General features: G+C 35.2%; 1 pseudogene; it reads right to left on the reverse strand.

Annotated features, from left to right (window-relative positions):
* Positions 1-551: 551 nt before the first annotated feature.
* On the reverse strand, positions 552-666 carry LOC135150984 (small nucleolar RNA R71; annotated as a pseudogene).
* Between the last annotated feature and the right edge of the window lie 18,852 nt (positions 667-19,518).

Genomic DNA, 19,518 nt, shown 5'->3' on the forward strand with positions numbered 1-19,518 from the left:
AAATCATATTTATATTGCATTATTTAGTTAGTAAAAAAAATCTTAAATATTCGCTTGTCTTGTGAAACAATTTTTGATAATCGGATTAAGATTCTTGAAACTTGTCTCCCCGTGGATTCGACCCGTACTTGCTAGTTTTTGTTTACAACAGGCACCGTGCACTTGCGGTAGATATAAATTTACATATCAAGTTTTTGGCGCCGCTGCCGGGTAGGCGCTAGTTTTCTATAGATTTTAGTTTGATTATTTAGATTGTTTCCTTTCTCTCATTGGAGCTTTAGTTCCAATTGAGGCTATTTTCACTGTTTTCCTTGTTTAGTTGTTCATGCCCAGGTCTACAGGAGACGTGGAATCAACTCCTCTTGATCCTGATTTTGAAATTACTCTACAGCAATATCTTGATCAACGAAAGAAAGGGAAACAAGGGTCAAAGATTATGTTGTTTGGGTTTTCTCTTCGTGATAAAGCTCAGAAGTGGTTGAATGATATCAATGTGACCGAGTGGGATGCAATTGCTCAAGCCTTTTACACTGAGTATTTCCCTCCCAACAAAACTAATGAATTGGTTGACAAGTTGACCACTTTCAAACAAGAATATGATGAAACTCTTGAGGATGCATGGGACAGATTCAAAGATATTCAATGCTCGTGTCCTCATCATTGTCTTGAGAAGTGGTTTCTTCTCAAACGTTTCTATTATGGTCTTGACTCCGAAATGAAGAGCACAATAGATAATGCTTCAGGTGGTGTTTTTCTAGACAAAGGAGTTGATGATGGTTATGCTTTTCTTGCAAATCTAGCTGCGAATCACTTCTATAACCCGAGAGCACCTAAGAAAGGGGGTAAACTTGAAGTTGATGATTATTCTCTTTTATCATCTCAATTGGAAACATTGACACAGGAGATTCACTCATTGAAAACTTCACAAGCCTCTAATACTCAACCTATGAGTATAAATGCACTATCTTCTGTGGCTCCTATGAATATTCAAGTTTGTGAAGTATGTGGTGTTCAAGGCCATCTTGGTAATGATTGTTTGTACAATGTTCAGAATGCACAGAATTTTCAGATGGAGCAGGCAAATGCTTTTCAGCAGAGGCAACAATATAATCCATACTCCAACACATACAATCCGGGGTGGAGAGATCATCCTAATTTCTCATACAGGAATAATAGTGCTCAAAATCTTCTTCCTCCTAATCAACAACAACAATATCAGCATCCTAAGCAACAACAGTACATGCCTACTCAGGGACCTATGAATCCTCCTGTATTTCAGAAACCCCATCAGCAGCATAATTCTCAAGGTAGTCAAGCTGTACAGCCTAATCAGACAAGTGATGTGATGCTGATCCAGTCTAATAGTAAATTCATAGCAGGCTGTTTACAGTAAATTAATAGCAGGCTGTTTACTTATGTCAAAAGGAAATGAGGTAGCTGGGATTTGAACCCTGCACTTGTGGAGATAGGATTTTACAAGCCACCTTCCAACCGCTTTAACGACTAGTGCTGATGTTAAGAAGGTGCATTCAATTTTATAAAATCATGGGAAGCTAGAACCAATTCATAAATCATCGGCATTTCAGGGGAGTATTTTTTTTTAACTAATATTATATGATTATATTAATATATTTCATATCTGTGATATGTTTGTTCATTGAGGACAGTGAACCACTTTAGTGTGGGGATGGTTTCTCAATGATTAAAAAAATCAAAAAAATTATATTTTTTAAAATTAAAAAAAAATAGAAAATTAAAAAAAAATTGTATCTTGCCACGTCTTAAACTTAGGAAATTCATGTTAGTTGCATTTATTAGAGCATGTAGTTATTAATTTTGTTTGCATTTTTTTAGTAGTTTTTTTTTTACATTTCTTTTAGCTTGCATAATTTCATGAAAGTTTATAATAACCAAGTTGATTTCTCATGACGAGTTTATTTGCATAATTTCTTGGCTAGTAATCTTGATCATGTGCGATGTCTTGCATGCTTGGAAATTGTTTGTGCGGAAATTTTAATTACACTATAAAATGCTTTAGAGACAAGACTTAGGCTAACTTAATTCTTGAGATTTATCTATGAGTCGAGTATAGAATTTTGACTATTCCCTTTTGAGCTTAGAGTATGTAAATCTTAAGTTTAGGGGAGCTTTAAAATGTATATGCCTTTCTAAGAAAAAAGAAAAACATATTGCAAATAAAGTATCGAGTACTCCTTTGAGATCAACGGGTGGTAAATTTTGAAAAGGACGATCCACGTACTTGTACTGGTATTAAGTGCAATTGTACAAGAAATAAAATTTCTTGGTGACTTTTCACAACCCTTGGTTACTGGAGAATTACTTGACTTAAAAAAATATAGAAAAAATGAGTAGCAAAGTCTTATGGTGGTCGTAACTCACTTACCCTGAGAAGCGTCCCGACCTTAGACCGAGCATGAAAAAAAAAAGATAAAAAAATAATAATAAGAGAGGCATAGAAATTCTTTGCGACCCTGAGCTATAGTTGACTCTAATGTAACGAAGTGTCTAAGCATTATTCTAATTAAGGACTCATGGTTAAGACTCTGTTGAAGTTAGTTGGTCTTTGTTTTGTTTCATTAGAGAGCATGTTAAGCACACACGATGAACTCCGTACTCGCAGTGGAAGAGTAGCATGACTAATATGTGAGATAGATGAATGAATTGAATGTTGCTTATTCTGAAGATTATCTATTGACGAGGTTGATGCTTTCATGATTTTTTTTTAGGTATATTCATTTAGACTGCATTCATAGTAGTTGCATGTTTGAGATTGGTAGAAAATAATGAATTTTGTGGGTAGATTCACTATAAATAGGCCTGTAAACGGATCGGATATCCGATCCGATCCGATCCGTGGTTAAATAAATGGATATGGATCCTTATTAAAATAATCCGATCTGCTAATAATCCGATCCGATAATAATCCAGTCCGATAAATAATGGATATGGATATGGTCAAATCCGATCTGTTAACGATCCGATCCGATTCATGCTTAACTATATTATATATTTTATATTATATTTTCTTATAATATATTATATTATGTTAATATATTACATACAAAATAAAAATTTCAAGACAGAATCCTAAATCATATTTTCTTATAACCGACCAGCCGCTTCTAAGTCTTGACCCGACTCTCACTCTTATTATCTGTTTAATCTAATAATCACTCATTTTTTGTGTAGAGTGAGTATAAAGTATAAACACATGAGAGCTAAACTCTTCCACTTAACACCTCCTCAATCACCTAGTTCTGTATTTAGGACATATTTATTGATTTTAATCCTTATTGAATAGAGGAGCAGATCATAATTTGCTTCCTCCAAAAATATTAAGCAACTTATTTATTGTTTTTCTATTCACTTGATACATTATATGTTAAAAGTTTTATAGGAACAACCAACAAAGTTTTTCAGTTGCATTTTTTTTAATAACATGAAATTGCAGACATTACTTTACTGCTTTATTAGTTCTTTTTTGAGCTTGTTATGTTAAAACTCATGAATTAATATAGCTAGAAAATATCACTTTTTTTCTTTGTGGAAGGTTAAAACATTGTCCACGGTGAAAAAATATATTTCGTAAATTTTAGCGGTCCATGATTAGAATGGACCGGATATGGATTAACTTGTAAAATATCCGACTCCTGATCCGATCCGAATCCGATAAAATTAAATGGATTAGGATATGGATTTATCTAGATCCGATCCAAATCCGATCCGTTTACAAGCCTAACTATAAACCCTCACGAGACAAAACTCGTCCTACTAGGGCTGCCGAGGGGTTTAACGGCTTGTTGCATACGCTCAATGCAATCGTGTCATCTACGAAAGTGGTGTTAGTTAGTAAGGATTTAGATTTTATTTCACTTATTTGCTTGAGGACGTGCAAAAGCTTAGTGTGGGGATGTTTGATAGAATATATTTTCATATATATATATATATATATATATATATATTCTATATGATTTTATTCTCATATTTAATTATATTTTGCACTGATTTGGATTTTATTTAATAGATTTTTATTGTTTTATTGTAGGAAATAAAGAATTCCAAGTTGAGAAGGATTTGAAAATAAATTAGCTATTTTGGAGCTAAATTCAATTAAAATTCGGATTTATTGGGTTTTACCCGATTTCTGCACTGTTTGGGCCATATCTTGAGTTCCGGATGTCAGATTTAGACGATCTTACAGCCCACACGAAGCTCTTGGAATTTCCTTTAATTTAGAATTGGTCCAGTAAGCAAAGTCCAACTGAAAAAGCCCAAAAACAGAGCAGCAAAGACAGCTACGAATTTTGGGAGAGAATCCTTGTTGGTTTTGGAGTTCTATTTTGTATATTGATTTAAAATATTAGAAAGACTTTTATTATAGAAATAGGATCAGATTATATTATTAGAAGATTATAATTAGTTACATTAGTTACTTACGCTATTTTTACAGAGGGTTAGGGTTTTCTTCCTTATCTCTTGATACTTTGTTCAAAGCATTATTTTCTCCATTAATATAAGTTTGAGGTATTCCCTTTTCATCTCTTGTTTATTTGTTAATGTTTAATATGACTCTCTTCATTATTTTTGTTGCTTTTACTTCTGCTACTATGTGTGAGCAGATTCATTCTAGGACAGAAGGGGAGCCATGTTTGCATCATTATAATGCTTTATTTTCATTAATGGTTTAATGGGTAATGTGTAATTCTAGTCTATATGTATTGATGTTTGATCTGTGTAATTGGCCAATATCATAGATTGATTGTATGCTAATAAGAGTACAAGATCGAGAGATGTACTCACTAGAGGCACACATAAGATTAGTGGGATTGAAATTGAGTGCGAGAGCATCAATGGATTCCTGAGAGTGTTAGTGCTTGAGAGAGATTAACAATTTCTCTAATTACACGACTTGTTGAATTATTATATGAATAGCTAGTTTTGGTTTAAGCATGGTGAACCTGAATTGTCCTAGACTTTAGTTAATTGATATAAATTATATTTATATTGCATTATTTAGTTAGTAAAAAAAAATCTTAAATATTCGCTTGTCTTGTGAAACAATTTTTGATAATCGGATTAAGATTCTTGAAACTTGTCTCCCTGTGGATTCGACCCGTACTTGCTAGTTTCTGTTTACAACATGCACCGTGCACTTGCGGTAGATATAAATTTACATATCATCTAGCCTTATACTTATCGATAGTGCCATCAGTTTTCAACTTCTTCTTGAAAACCCACTTGCTACCTAATGGTTTACAACCAGTTGGCAAGTCCACTAACTCCTAAGTATGATTCTTCATAATTGAATCAACTTCATTTATGATGGCCTCCTTACACATGGGTCCATCAGGTGAAGTAACCGCTTCCTTATAGGTTTTCGGGTCACCTTCTTCGAGCAAAATGGTCATAAATTCAGACCCATAGGATTTCTCCGTTCATTGTCCTTTGCTCCTTTCCAATACCCCCACCTGCATTTTCGTCTTCACTTTCGTCATTCTCATTATTATCGTCTATAGACTCATGAGATCGTTTAGACATCGTAGGTTGTTCGTTTCCTAGATTACAGGGATACGCCGTCTCAAGGAATGAGGCATTCCTTAATTTCATAATAGTATTCTTTTGAATATCAGGAATCATAGATTCATGAATGAGAAACCGATACGCATTACTCTGTGGTGGATATCCGACGAAGATACAATCCACAGTCTTAGGACCTATCTTCACCTTCTTCGGTGTAGGGATCAGTACCTTTGCAAGGCACCCCCACACTTTCAGGTGTTGGTAACTTGGTTTTTCTTTCTTTCATATTTCATAAGGACTTGCTTCCTTATTCTTACTAATCATTTTTTTTATAAGATAATTTGCACTTAAGATGGCTTCCCCCCGCATTGACTGCGGAAGTCCAGAGCTTAATAACATCGCATTCATCATCTCTTTGAGAGTGCGATTCTTTCTCTCAGCCACTCCATTTTACTGAGGGAAATATGATGATGTGACCTCATGGATTATACCATGTTGTGAGCAGATTCCCCAAAAGGTTCAAGATATTCATCTCCACGATCACTACGTATTGTTTTGATTTTCTCCTTTTGTTGTGTCTCAACTTCTTCCTTATAGATTTTAAATTTATCTATAGCCTCGTCTTTGCTTTTAAGCAAATATACATAGCAGTATTTTGTACAATCATCCATGAATGTAATAAAATACTTATTTCCTCCTCCAGTTGGAGCGAATTTTAAATCAAATATGTCGCTATGTATTAGGTCTAGCATTTTAGTGTTTCTTTCAACTCGTTTAATAGATGATCTCGTTAATTTTTCTTCAACACAAGTCTCACACTTATGTTTTGAATCAATATTCAACTTTGGTATGTATTCTTTAACACTTAATCTTCGTAAAGTGTCATAAGTCATATGTCCTAATCTAGCATGCCATAAATTAGGAGACTCAAGCAAGTAAGCAGAAGAATTCTTTATTTCATTTTCATCCTTACCGGATGCCACATTGAGCTTAAAAAGCCCATCGGTTACATAGCCCTTGCCTACAAAACATACCACTCTTAGACAAAACTAGTTTATCAGACTTTATTACAATGCAAAAGCCATGCTTATTCAACAAGGAACCAGACACAAAGTTCTTGCGAATATCCCGCACATAAAGTACATTCTTCAGAGTCAAGTTCTTCCCAGAGGTCATCTTCAAAATCACCGTGCCTTCCCCTTTAATGGTATAAGTCGCAGAATTTCCCATGTAGAGCATCTCATCAGCATAAGAAGCTTTTAGGCTAGAAAAAATCACCTTGTCGGAGCAAACGTGTCTTGTAGCTCCAGTATTAATCCACCATTCCTTTTGGATTTGAGCCAACCAGGTTTACCTCAGAGATAGTAGCACATAGGTCTCCGTCACCCATCTCCTTGGACATATCATCAATCATGTTAGCTTCCTTCTTCTTGTAGGCTTCTTAGGCTTCTTGTAGTCGGAAGAGTGATGCCCCACTTTATCACAGTTGTAACACTTTCCTTGAAACTTCGACGGCTTCAAAATTCCTCCTTTGGGTGTTAGCTTTGTTCCTTTACCAGAATTGGTCATCTTGAACTTGGAGTTTTGTTGCTCCACCATGTTTGCCTTTACAGTGGCAAAATTGACTTTCCTCTCAGATCCCTTGTTATCCTCTTCGATGCGAAGTCTAACGATAAGGTCCCCCATAGTCACCTCCTTTAGCTTGTGCTTAAGGTAGCAGCAACTTGAAAGGACTCACTTATGACCATTCCCTCAGCATGAATATCATGGATGATCACCAGCAGTTCTTGCACCTGAATGTCCACAGTCTTAGAATCCGCCATATTATGAAGAAAGCGACCAACAATCCACTTCTTTACCCCAGCGTCCTCGGTTTTATACTTATGGTCAAGTGACTTCCATAAGACCTTAGCCGAGTCCTTCGTGTTATACACGTTATATAACGAGTCAGCCAAGCAGTTCAGCACATAATTCCGACAGATATAGTCGGCGTGCTTCCAGGTATCCACAACATACACAGTCTGCATCACTCTTAGCAGTGAGCAATGACGCTACCTCCTTGAGATATCGATCAAGGTTTATCGTGGTCAGATAAAACATCATCTTTTGCTGCCAGCGTTTGAAGTTCGATCTATTGAACTTCTCAGGCTTTTCAGCCTGTGCAGCAGGAGGCATAACACGAAAAGTAGGCGCAACAGGCGCATTATGTGCAACATGCACAATAGGTGCAGTATGTGCAACAGGCACAACAGGTGGGACAGTCGTAGGAGGCTTTTGTACTACAGATGTTTGCACACCAGTAGGCACCACCCCTATGGGATACGGTACATAGAACTGTCCAACGACAGTGTGTCCCCAAGGCGTACTTTCCTAATATGTGTATGTGTGTGCGAACAAAATGAACAAACAGAGTAACCGAAAGAGAGGGGAGATGGATATAATCTGAGTCCAGTGCAGACTTGTCTCCTTAAAGCTTATTAGCCCTCACCTTCGTGTGCGAGCGAAAAGCCTCCCATGATAAAATGGATTACAGTTATGTAGAACAACACTCTCAGCGAGCTTGAAACAAAGCAAGAAATTATCACCGGAGGAGAGAGAGGCAGGGTTTTGTGTTTAGAGCCGAATGTGTTTTGGGTGTATGTAACCCTAATGCCCTAGAGGTCTTTATATAGGTGTAGATAGACTTGTGCACTACTCTTTTCTATAATTTAATATCGTTAATTATGGAATCGGTGTAATACTTGCAAGCTACTCATTTCCATAAATAATCTGAAACATAATCAGATTAAAATCAAGATATACACCATATCAGTTAATCTGAAACAAAATCAAATTAATTTATGCCATAATATTTGAGCCAAATTCCAGTGAAAAATAATAATTTCCATTATTTAGAGAATATCATTATATCTCACTCATCCCTTAGTCATAATGCTCAAAATATGACTTATCAATATGGGACTTATACCTATATTTTCCAACATTAACAACCATTAAAAATTTAATGATTCCAAAATATATAAAATATCGGGAATATGTATTACTGTAAAAAACAAAATAAATTTGAATAACATACCTGTTTTAAATAAATATTTATCAACTTTAGTTATTATTATAAAAATTGAAATTTAATTACATTAAATTATTAAGAGGAAAAAATTCGAATAATAAAAATTTTAAATTTAAAAATAAAATATATATAAGTAATTAATAAAGCACCGTGCATCGCACGGTATAAAGATAGTTCATTAAAGTTGTAGGCGACTTAAGATTTTGTTTGTTTTGTACTACGTCGTAGGTTGACCCGGAGGGCATAATATTTATGCCCTTTACTAGTCTCTTCTTGTTTCTTGGTAGCTTTTGGTATCCTTATAGGACTTGCTCTCGTACCTAAAACTTCCAGTGTAATGAACCATCTTATCCCGCCCTTCTCGCACTTCTATCAAATGTACTTTCAGAAGTAGCCTCGAGCCTTCCATCAACAAATAATCTCCAAGGCCTTGCACTCGGATCTGCAACCTTAGTAGACCTCCAAACAGCTAGCTTTTTTTGAGATGGCCAGATTGGAACTTTCTTATTAGGACAAATTACACATTCCCATATCCCCCATAATCCTCATTATATACGTATTAAGGATCTCTCTGCATAATTCCATCCACTATAGAAGAACGTGATGTGGATGATATTTTTCATTTTGTTCTTTTGGATCTTTACTCCAATTCCAAACATAAAAACTTCCATCAGGGCATTCGAATGTACCATTGCCTTTTGCCCAATGCAACTTTCCTTTCCCGCAAATCCTTTCGTTTCTCTGTTCTCCTACATAAGAATTCTCATTCTCGCATTGATACTTCCCCTTCTCTTCCTGTAGCCCGCGACACCAATCACCCTCATATTTGTCCATGTTCAAGGACTCCTTAAAATCGTAACCATGCTTCAAATTCATGATGCAGGAACCTCCATACAAGTCACCATTGAGGCCCAAATAAATATTAAAGAAATAAAAGGAATAGGAATAGGTATGCTCAATAGGTGAATTTTAAGTATTAAGTTTCATGGAAGTTTGGAGAAAGACGGAACATTACAAATATTCTGCATAATTAATGTGTCTGATTAGTTGAACTAACTAATCACTATAATCATTTTCTTTTAGCAGTTGAAATATAGATAGGTAAAACGTTGGCAATGAGGGTATGAGCTTTATATTTTGGAATTGGTTTAATGTTATTGTTCTTGCAACTGGTAATTGCACTTAGTAGAGGGAGCTAGTTATACTAGTAGAGGGAGCTGGTTGAGGATGCATAGTAGGAATAGTTGATGGTGGTAGTACTGTTATGTTGGTAAAGAAAAATGACACCATGTAGACGGATTCGTAGATGAAAGTTGTATGGTAGAATTTTTGTCTTAGAAAATAAGTTTTAACGAATTTCACATGTAGATGGAATTATTTTATGTTATAACAGGCATTATTTACAACTTTGAAGGTCTTATTTTTCTATAAACATAAAACAAATGTATGTTATTTACTTAATTTAATACATATACTGACTTATCAATTGCATGTGGTTTAAATATTGTTGCTGTGAAATAATTTCTTAGTAAATCATGATTATGAGCTTAATAATTATAAATGTTTTAGTGAGATATAGTGGTATAATAATTGAAGACTGATTATAAATTAAACAGGAAAACTATAAAACAAGAGTTAGACACATGAGTTGTTAAATTTTATGGTATATGGATATATATAGTACTGCAATTTTAACTTCGAATTTTTATATTAAATTATTCAAATTACTAGTTATTATTATATTATACACGAACTACCCAAATTTAGATCATTTTAGTAACAGATTTAGCTTTGGATTTTAAATAATTATTTTCTGATTACATATTTAAAAAAATATTTATGTAATCTACCTTATTAAAATCATTAAATTTGTCCATACATATTACCACTAAGTTATTTCTTGACCCTCATTCGATATAACATTGCTATGACATATTAAGGTGATAATCGAGTTATTATTTTTAATGATATCAATTGTTCATTTCTCAGGGTTTCATATTGGAATAGGAAAAGACCTGGAGCATCTTCGTCAATTCGTGGATTTATGTAATGAGAATGTCCCTGAACAACTTTTCATGTGTGCTGTTGGGGATTATGAAATGTCCAAGAGGCTTGTTAATTGGGTTTCACAAGCACGTTTACAAATGAAGGAAGTTGAATTCAAAGTCAGTTGCCAATATATTTCATTTAGACTTGAAATTTGTTTCCAACTGTACTTTTTTCTTTTTTTTTCAGAGAAAAATCTTATAATCATTTGTCATGCTCCAATTTTCTGGTGGAGAGTCAACCAACGCTTTAATTTTGCAAACAGTTTCTGGCAATTGGAATAGATAGATAGAAGTTCTTACAACCATGTGACCTTTGCAAATCCTCACACTTCCATGGGGAACTGGATTCCAACAGCAGCCAGCGATATGGTTTTTGGGCAAGGATTTAAGCCTACCTATTATAAAAATTCAATGATCATGAAATTTCATTGATATGCATACAATCATTTTGGTGCTATGGTAATAATCCTGCTTGTTTTCAATAATAATTTATCGTTAACACATTTTTAGAGGACTATTATGTAATTGTTTTTTTTGCAAGCTTACGGGGCTGACACTTGAAAGTATCGATGGAAGATTGCTGGATTTATTCCCAGATGCCTATCCCTATTTGGAGCTCTTTCAGAAATATCTTCACATTCATCATAATTTGCTTAAGGTACTCAAGTTTGGACAATGGCTATTGTGCTAGGGTGATAATTAATTGGATGAGTTCATCATATTTATCATATCTATCTATTTGTGGACCTAATTATTGGAAGTCCTGTAGACTTATACTTTTTGTCATGGTCGGGCACATTTGTGTCCTATGGTTTGTATCTCTAATTTCTAAATGATTTTAACGTTTAATTCAAGATGTTGGTACTTGCTTATTGAGATAGTTTAATTACTGATGGTTGGCCAACATGAATGCATTTTTGAGAAGGGTTATTCTTATGTAAAGGACATGTACAGATTGTTTATGGTAATTGGAAGCAAACCTTAGATTTAATAATCAATGAGAGATTTTCATCAATATTGGTCAAGGATAATAATCAACGAGTGATTTTCAACAATATTGGTCTAGGAAAATCTAAATGAAGATTGTTTGTTGCACCCTGATTTCTACAAATAAATCATCTCTCCAAGGACATAGAATCTCTATCATAATATCCTTCCCGGTCTTATCACATCTTCGGTTAAAATCTCCAATTGAAATGGTCTTATAGCTTTCATTTCTTTAATGCGAGAAGCCTCCCGCTTCTTCAACGCCCGCTTTGATATTTATCTACTCTCTTGTCGTTGTAGTTACCGGAAGTGCTTTCTGTTACATCACAAAAAGTACCTGATTTCCAACTGCAAATTAAGCAAGAACTCATAATATTTATGCCCTTTACTAGTTTCTTGGTAGCTTTTGGTATCCTTATAGGACTTGCTCTCGTACCTAAATCTTCCAGTGTAATGAACCATCTTATCCCGCCCTTCTCGCACTTCTATCATATGTACTTTCAGAAGTAGCCTCGAGCCTTCCATCAACAAATCATCTCCAAGGCCTTGCACTCGGATCTGCAACCTTAGAAGACCTCCAAACAGCTAGCTTTTTTTGAGATGGCCAGATTGGAACTTTCTTATTAGGACAAATTACACATTCCCATATCCCCCCTAATCCTCATTATATACGTATTAAGGATCTCTCTGTATAATTCCACCCACTATAGATGAACGTGATGTGGATGATATTTTTCATTTTGTTCTTTTGGATCTTTACTCCAATTCCAAACATAAAAACTTCCATCAGGGCATTCGAATGTACCGTTGCCTTTTGGCCAATGCAACTTTCCTTTCCCGCAAATCCTTCCGTTTCTCTGTTCTCCTACATAAGAATTCTCATTCTCGCACTGATACTTCCCCTTCTCTTCCTGTAGCCCGCGACACCAATCACCCTCATATTTGTCCATGTTCAAGGACTCCTTAAAATCGTAACCATGCTTCAAATTCATGATGCAGAAACCTCCATACAAGTCACCATTGAGGCCCAAATAAATATCCTCACCGGTCACCATCCTTGAATCCATTCTTGAATTTACCTTCGTACACAGCACCCGAAGGCCAACTGAAAAGAACTTCCCCCATAGTTTTGCCTTTCACCAAATCACCAACATACATGCATCCATCAGTCCACAAGTATTTGCCATTGCCATGAAGAAAACTATTGGCTCATTGTCCCGTGTAATAATCACCATTCGGTAGGAATCTTTTGGCAACATAAATATCTCTAGCTGCCTGACTTTGATGCTTTGCAGGTGCCTCACTTTCATCATCGCTAGCATGAGCTACATAAGTTGTACCAAAAACGGTACTGGCTCTTCTTTTTGCCGCAACTTGTGTCTTACATACGGTTGCTTCCCACGTCTTCATCATGCCACAAATTAATTAAAAATCTACACCGATCTTCCTATTTTCAAATGCCTCATTACCTAAACATACAATAAAATTAATGTAAAGAAATAAATAAAGATTTAAAATATCATCCCTCATGCAATGATTAACACAAGCTGAGAAAGTTTTTTTTTTTGGTCATGAGAAAGATGCTTTAACGAGAAATAATAAAAATGGTGGAATGTTTCTAAGAGGGGTGGTATTTTCAAATGCCTCATTACCTAAACATACAATAAAATTAATGTAAAGAAATAAATAAAGATTTAAAATATCATCCCTCATGCAATGATTAACACAAGCTGAGAAAGTTTTTTTTTTTTTGTCATGAGAAAGATGCTTTAACGAGAAATAATAAAAATGGTGGAATGTTTCCAACAGGGGTGGTGGTTGTTTGATATGGAGTGGATAGCAATTACTGATTAGTAAACACAAAAGCATAAAAAGACACAGTTGAATAATTTAGTAAATTACAAAACTGATTAAGATTAAAGTTGACAACAAAGCATGAGTTTCTAAAAGGGGTTGGTTTGTTGTTAAAGAACTAGTACTCCCTTTTTTTATGTATCTTCCATTTGTAACATCTTGAACTCTTCAATTATAATCGGATCTCTCGAAGGATTAGCGGATGTGATGCACCAACTTGCCCATGGCTTTTATGTATTTTCTTGTTTTTGCTTTTGCTATTTTCGTAGGTTTGTGTGATTTATAATCTGATTGTATGTGAATTTATATAGTCATATAGCCCCCAATAAATATATTCGATCTTTTGACTAAAAAACAATCGGAGTCAATTTGAATTATACTCCCTCCGTCCCAACCATTGACCCTTATTTTTTGGTGTGTCCCATCCAATTCTTTACATTTCAAAACTTACCAAAAATAGTCAACGAGTCCCATCACTTCCCCACTCTTCTTTCCTTTTCACACTACTCTTACTCCACTATCTTCTTTTTATACATTAAAAATCAGTGAGTCCTACTACTTCATCCACTTTTCTTTAACTTTTCCACTAATTTATATATATTTCTTAACCTCCGTGCCCAACCCATTCGATAAGAAATGGGAGGGACGGAAGGAGTAATTGAGTAGTGTTTTGGCAAGGCAAAACTAATAAGAGAGGGTATATCAGGAATATTATGAAGTGACTAAGGGTGTCAATGTAATTCAATGTATAAAGTTATTAGAATGTTGGTGGTATGTAGTGCTATATAAACGAGCTTGTGCGTGGTGTAGAAACAGAACAGTGAGGTGCTGTAGTATGGAATGTAACTGAATCTCAGCTTCTTTTCTATAGTCATCAATGGCTTTATCTTTTTCTTCATGGTATCAGAGCCAGGTTTGTCAAATTACCTTTTAATCTCAGTCTTTCTCATGCTGATACTCAATTTGCCTTGATTCATGCTGACATTTGGGGGCCATATAGAGTAAATACCAGGGGTGAGTACAAGTATTTTTTAACCTTAGTGGATGATTACTCTAGTATGGTTTGGATTTACTTGCTTCAGTTAAAATCTGAATTTTTGATGAGTCTGGAAGCATTTTATGCTTACGCTATCACACATTTTGATGGTCACATTAAGATTCTGAGAACTGATAATGCTTTGGAATTTCAAGATCATTCTTGTAATAAGTTCTATGCTGCTCATGGAATCATTCATCAAACATCAGTTCCTTATAAGCCTCAACTGAATGCAAGGGTGGAAAGGAGACATAAATGTATATTGGAGATGGCTAGAGCCTTGAAGTTTCAGTCAGGTTTAAACAATGAGTTTTGGGGGGATGTGTGTTGACATCTGTTCATATTATGAATAGGTTGCCTCCATCTGTACTGAAACACAAATCACCATATGAGACTTTGTACAAACTGATCCCTGACTATGATGAGCTGAGAGCATTTGGATGCTTAGCCTTCTCTGCAAATCCTAAAGTCACAACAGATAAACTAGAACTAAGAGGAGTTCCTTGTGTGTTTTTAGGATATGTTCTAGCTTAAAAGGGATTCAAACTGCTGAATTTACTCACAAAATCAATGTTTGTGTCAAGGGATGTGACATTTAGAGAAGATGTGTTCCCTTTCAATAAAGACACAGAGAGTGCAGCATATTTGAAACCTTTACCAGTGTCTATGCCCTCATCTACTAGCAGAGACTATGACTATGAGTTTGACTATGATTTTGGTACAGTTGGTACATCACACGATGATGCTTCACAGTCTGATTTCCCTTCTCAGTATGATAATCCTCATGTCAATTCTGAGAATTCAGGAGAACCTGATGCTTCTGAGAATACTTCTACTTCTGCACTATCCGAAGTACCAGTTAGGAGGTCTACCAGAATTAAGAAGCCTTCTGTGTGGCTTCATCCATACACATCATATTTGGTGAAATCAGAACCTTCTACTATGTCTGCAGTGATTGATCAAGAAGTGCAGCCTGATTTTTCTTTTTTTTTTTGACATCTGTAACCACCACTGTAGATCCCACATCATACAAACAAGCTGTGAAGTTTGCTCATTGGGTTGAAGCCATGAATGTTGAACTCGAGGCATTAGAAAGAAATGGGACTTGGATGATCACGACTCTTCCACCTGGTAAAGTGGCAATTCAATGCAGGTGATTGTATAAAACTAAGTTTAAGCCTAATGGTGCTATTGATAGGTTCAAAATCAGACTTGTTATATTAGGATGCAAACAGTAGTATGGGGTAGATTATGGAGAGACCTTTGCTCCTGTTGTTAAAATGGCAACAGTGAGAACCTTGCTTGCTGTGACTGCTGTTCAGAGTTGGGAAACTTTACAAATGGATGTAACAAATGCTTTTTTACTTGGGGATCTCTTAGAAGAGGTTTATATGGCATTTCCTCAAGGTTACACCGGTTGGGGTAGCAGGATACATGTTGATGACAACAAAAATTCTCTTGTTTCTGATGACAATGGACAAAGACTGGTGTACAAACTTCTCAAAAGTTTGTATGGTCTAAAGCAGGCTCCAAAATGCTGGTTTAGTAAATTTTCTACCACTTTGCTGGAGAATGACTTTGCGGAATCTGAATACCGTGCGATGGCCTTGGCTAGTTGTGAAATTACTTGGCTGACTGCACTGCTTAAAGACATGGGCTTGTAAGATTTACCTCCAATTGTTGTGAATTGTGATAATCAGCCTGCGTTGGCTATCGCAGCAAATCCAGTGCTCCATGAACGCACTAAGCACGTTGAAATATATTGTCAATACATTCGTGACAAGGTGAATTCAGGGGAGATTGTGACTCGACATGTGCCATCTTATGCACAAGTAGCTGACATGTTTACTAAGCAACTGAGTGCCAAGCAACATGCTTACTTGATGGGAAAGCTAGGAGCTCAGTCCAAGCTTGATACTTAGCATTTCAGCTTGCCACGGGAGTAATAAGAGAGGGTATATCAGGAATTTTATGAAGTGACTAAGGGTGTCAATGTAATTCAATGTATAAAGTTGTTAGAATGTTGGTGGTATGTAGTGCTATATAAACGAGCTTGTGCGTGGTGTAGAAACAGAACAGTGAGGTGCTGTAGTATGGAATGTAACTGAATCTCAGCTTCTTTTCTATATTCATCAATGACTTTATCTTTTTCTTCAAAAACAACAAAGCTATAATATTTATATCATCTGCAATCAAAAGTCTGTTGATATAGAAAAGATTTTGTTAGCCTATTATACTCCCGTTATTATGATCAAATTTTAATTACATTTTAGAGTGCATCAACCAACCCATTGGCACCTGTACTCTGCCGTTCATTGTTCTTATGTGCATTAAAAATCAAGGACAGTAGATCCCAAGATGCAAAGATGCAACAACATGAAAACTACTCCCTCCGTCCCATTCCATTGAGAAGTATATGTTCATTATTTTACACGTATTTTGAGACTTTTATAAATTATAGCCTCATAATTTTTTAAAATTTTTTTTTGAATAAAAAATTAATGTTTAAACTTCTATTCAGGCAAAAAAATTATTTGAAAATTGTTATGGAACTATACTTTAATGACGTCTTAAAAACTGTGTCAAAAAGTGAGGTATAGAATTGAATAGGACAGAAGGAGTAATAAAATTATAAGGCCTATAATCAAATGTAAACTTGTATTTCAATATACTGCATTTCTTCTGCAAGGATTTTAGCAAGTTAATAGACAAAATGCAGTATGTTTCTGAACTTTGAGCACAGAAATTTGTTTTGACTATTGTTTTATAATGTGTAAATATAAGATGCAATCCCAGTAGTTGTACGTCCACTCATTTGGAAGTTATAGTTTGTCAACTATAGGCTACAAAACTGTATTTAAGCAAGTTGAATCATGTGATCATAAATTATGAGCTGAATTTTAGTGGGGTTAATTAATTAATTACAAGGTAACAGAAGCAGAGGTTGATATAATGATAACAGTAACATGTTGGCATGTGTGGACACTCAGTAACATTCCTGTCTGCTACACTGCCGGCTTATCCTTTAGTTTTGGGGCACTCATTGTGTTCACGTTCTGTCCTGGACCACTTCTCGGCCGGCTCTCTACATGCTTCACAATTTCATCAAAAGTAAACATCGCTGCCTTTTTCATCATGCGTATAATCTGATATTTGAGGGGGCTACGTACGACAATCAGAAATGGGAACGAAGGGTGCGAGAATGAAGGGAATGAGAAGGGATATTCCCGAAAATGTGCAAGGACTGATTTGATATGGTATTAAAAACATGTTTATAGGCTGTATAAAATTACACCATTTTGTGAATTTCAAGGCTTTTGATCAAAAATTCCTATTGTTGTTGACATATTTAACTTCTACATAAGAACGAAAGCAGGTTGCTATCAATCAAAAGATAAGCAAGGCGCGGCGACGACCAGCAACACAACAAGTTAAAAAAGCAGTTTGGACAAACTTAAAAAAATGACTTTTTGTTAAAATAAAAAACTGGATTAGAAGTGGGAAGTAAATAAGTTAATGGGGCTGTTTGGGTTTGCTTAAAAAATTACTTCTTGTTTAAATTAAAGAAGTGGAGAAGAAGTGAGAAGTAAATAAGTTAATAAAGTGTTTGGAAAAGAAGTAGAAGCTGTGAGAAAGAAGCTAGTATTCTTAGTTTTTTTAAAAGTGCTTCTACTTATTTACACAAACGGGTTAAGAAAAGCAGAAGCCAAAAACAACTTCTGCTTCTCTAAACCAAACAGACCCAATAAAATGTTTGAGAAAGTAGAAACTCTGAGTCTAAAGCTAGTATTCTCAAATTCTTAAGCAGAAGCAGCTTCTTCTTCTCATAAACAAACTGGTCCAAAATTAAACACAAGAGATCAAAAAGGCCAGATCCACACCAGACTCTGGGTTGATTAGGTTCACCCAAACTTGGTGTCTCGTTTGATCAGAAATGAAAATAGTTGGAACATAAAACATTAGAATGCAGTCAATTTATAAGTGACACAGTAACTTGTAGCAGTGGCGGATCTGACTATAAAGTTAAGGGGGGTCAATTTTTTTGTAAAAAAAATGAAAGGGGTCACAAAAAAAATTAAGGGGGTCAATTTCAATTTTACAACATAAAATATGTATAATATTAAAAAAAATAAAAATTAAGGGGAGTCAGTTGCCCCCTCTTGCCCCTTCTAAGATTCGCCTCTGACTTGTAGAGTATATCACTCATAACAAAGGCAGTCAAAGTGTTGAGTTTCAGAAACAAAGGCAAGCTGTGATCAGTAATAGCAAAATTTAACCATAGAGTACAGAGACTGTGCTAACATAGGAGTTGAGTATTCCTTGTGTGTTATGTACGTGAAACTAAAAACAAAACAGATCTGATTCCGGCTCATTTTATTAATTTTCTATAATGAGTTTTGGTGTCTCTTTAGATCTACTCCAGATTTTTCGACATTGAGGGAGGTGGGGAAGATGAACATATAAATCAAAATCATAAGGATCAATCAATCAAATAAAGATTGCTTGATATTCCGAAAAAAGGAAAAACATAATCTTGATATATTAGCATCACAGAATGTACTCTTAACGCTTGGAAAAGCAAGAATGGAATGAGTTAAAGTTAGACACACTTGGATGTAATTCCAAACCAAAACCGAATCTGAACATCCAGCTGCTAGAATAAGATCCAGGGAACACATCGGATCTAATTCAAAACTGTAAATTTTGTTGATCGGGTAAAATTTTATTTAAAGATAAATAAAATGTACACACCATGCAGGAGAAGAAACCTTGGAAATATGATAACTTCGATCAAAATGTATAGACAACATTAAAACGAGGTCATGGCAAAGAAGACATATCAAAGTGTGTTTGGAATTATATAAAATACATTATAAAGAAGAAATTGCATGACAAGTTAATTGGTATATATATAGAGTAGATTGTTTACATATTGTATTAAAATGGCAGCAGTAATAATTCACATACTGAAATTGCTTCAC

This window comes from Daucus carota, chromosome 2 (genome assembly GCF_001625215.2).
Source record: "Daucus carota subsp. sativus chromosome 2, DH1 v3.0, whole genome shotgun sequence".
NCBI classification, from domain to species: domain Eukaryota; kingdom Viridiplantae; phylum Streptophyta; class Magnoliopsida; order Apiales; family Apiaceae; genus Daucus; species Daucus carota.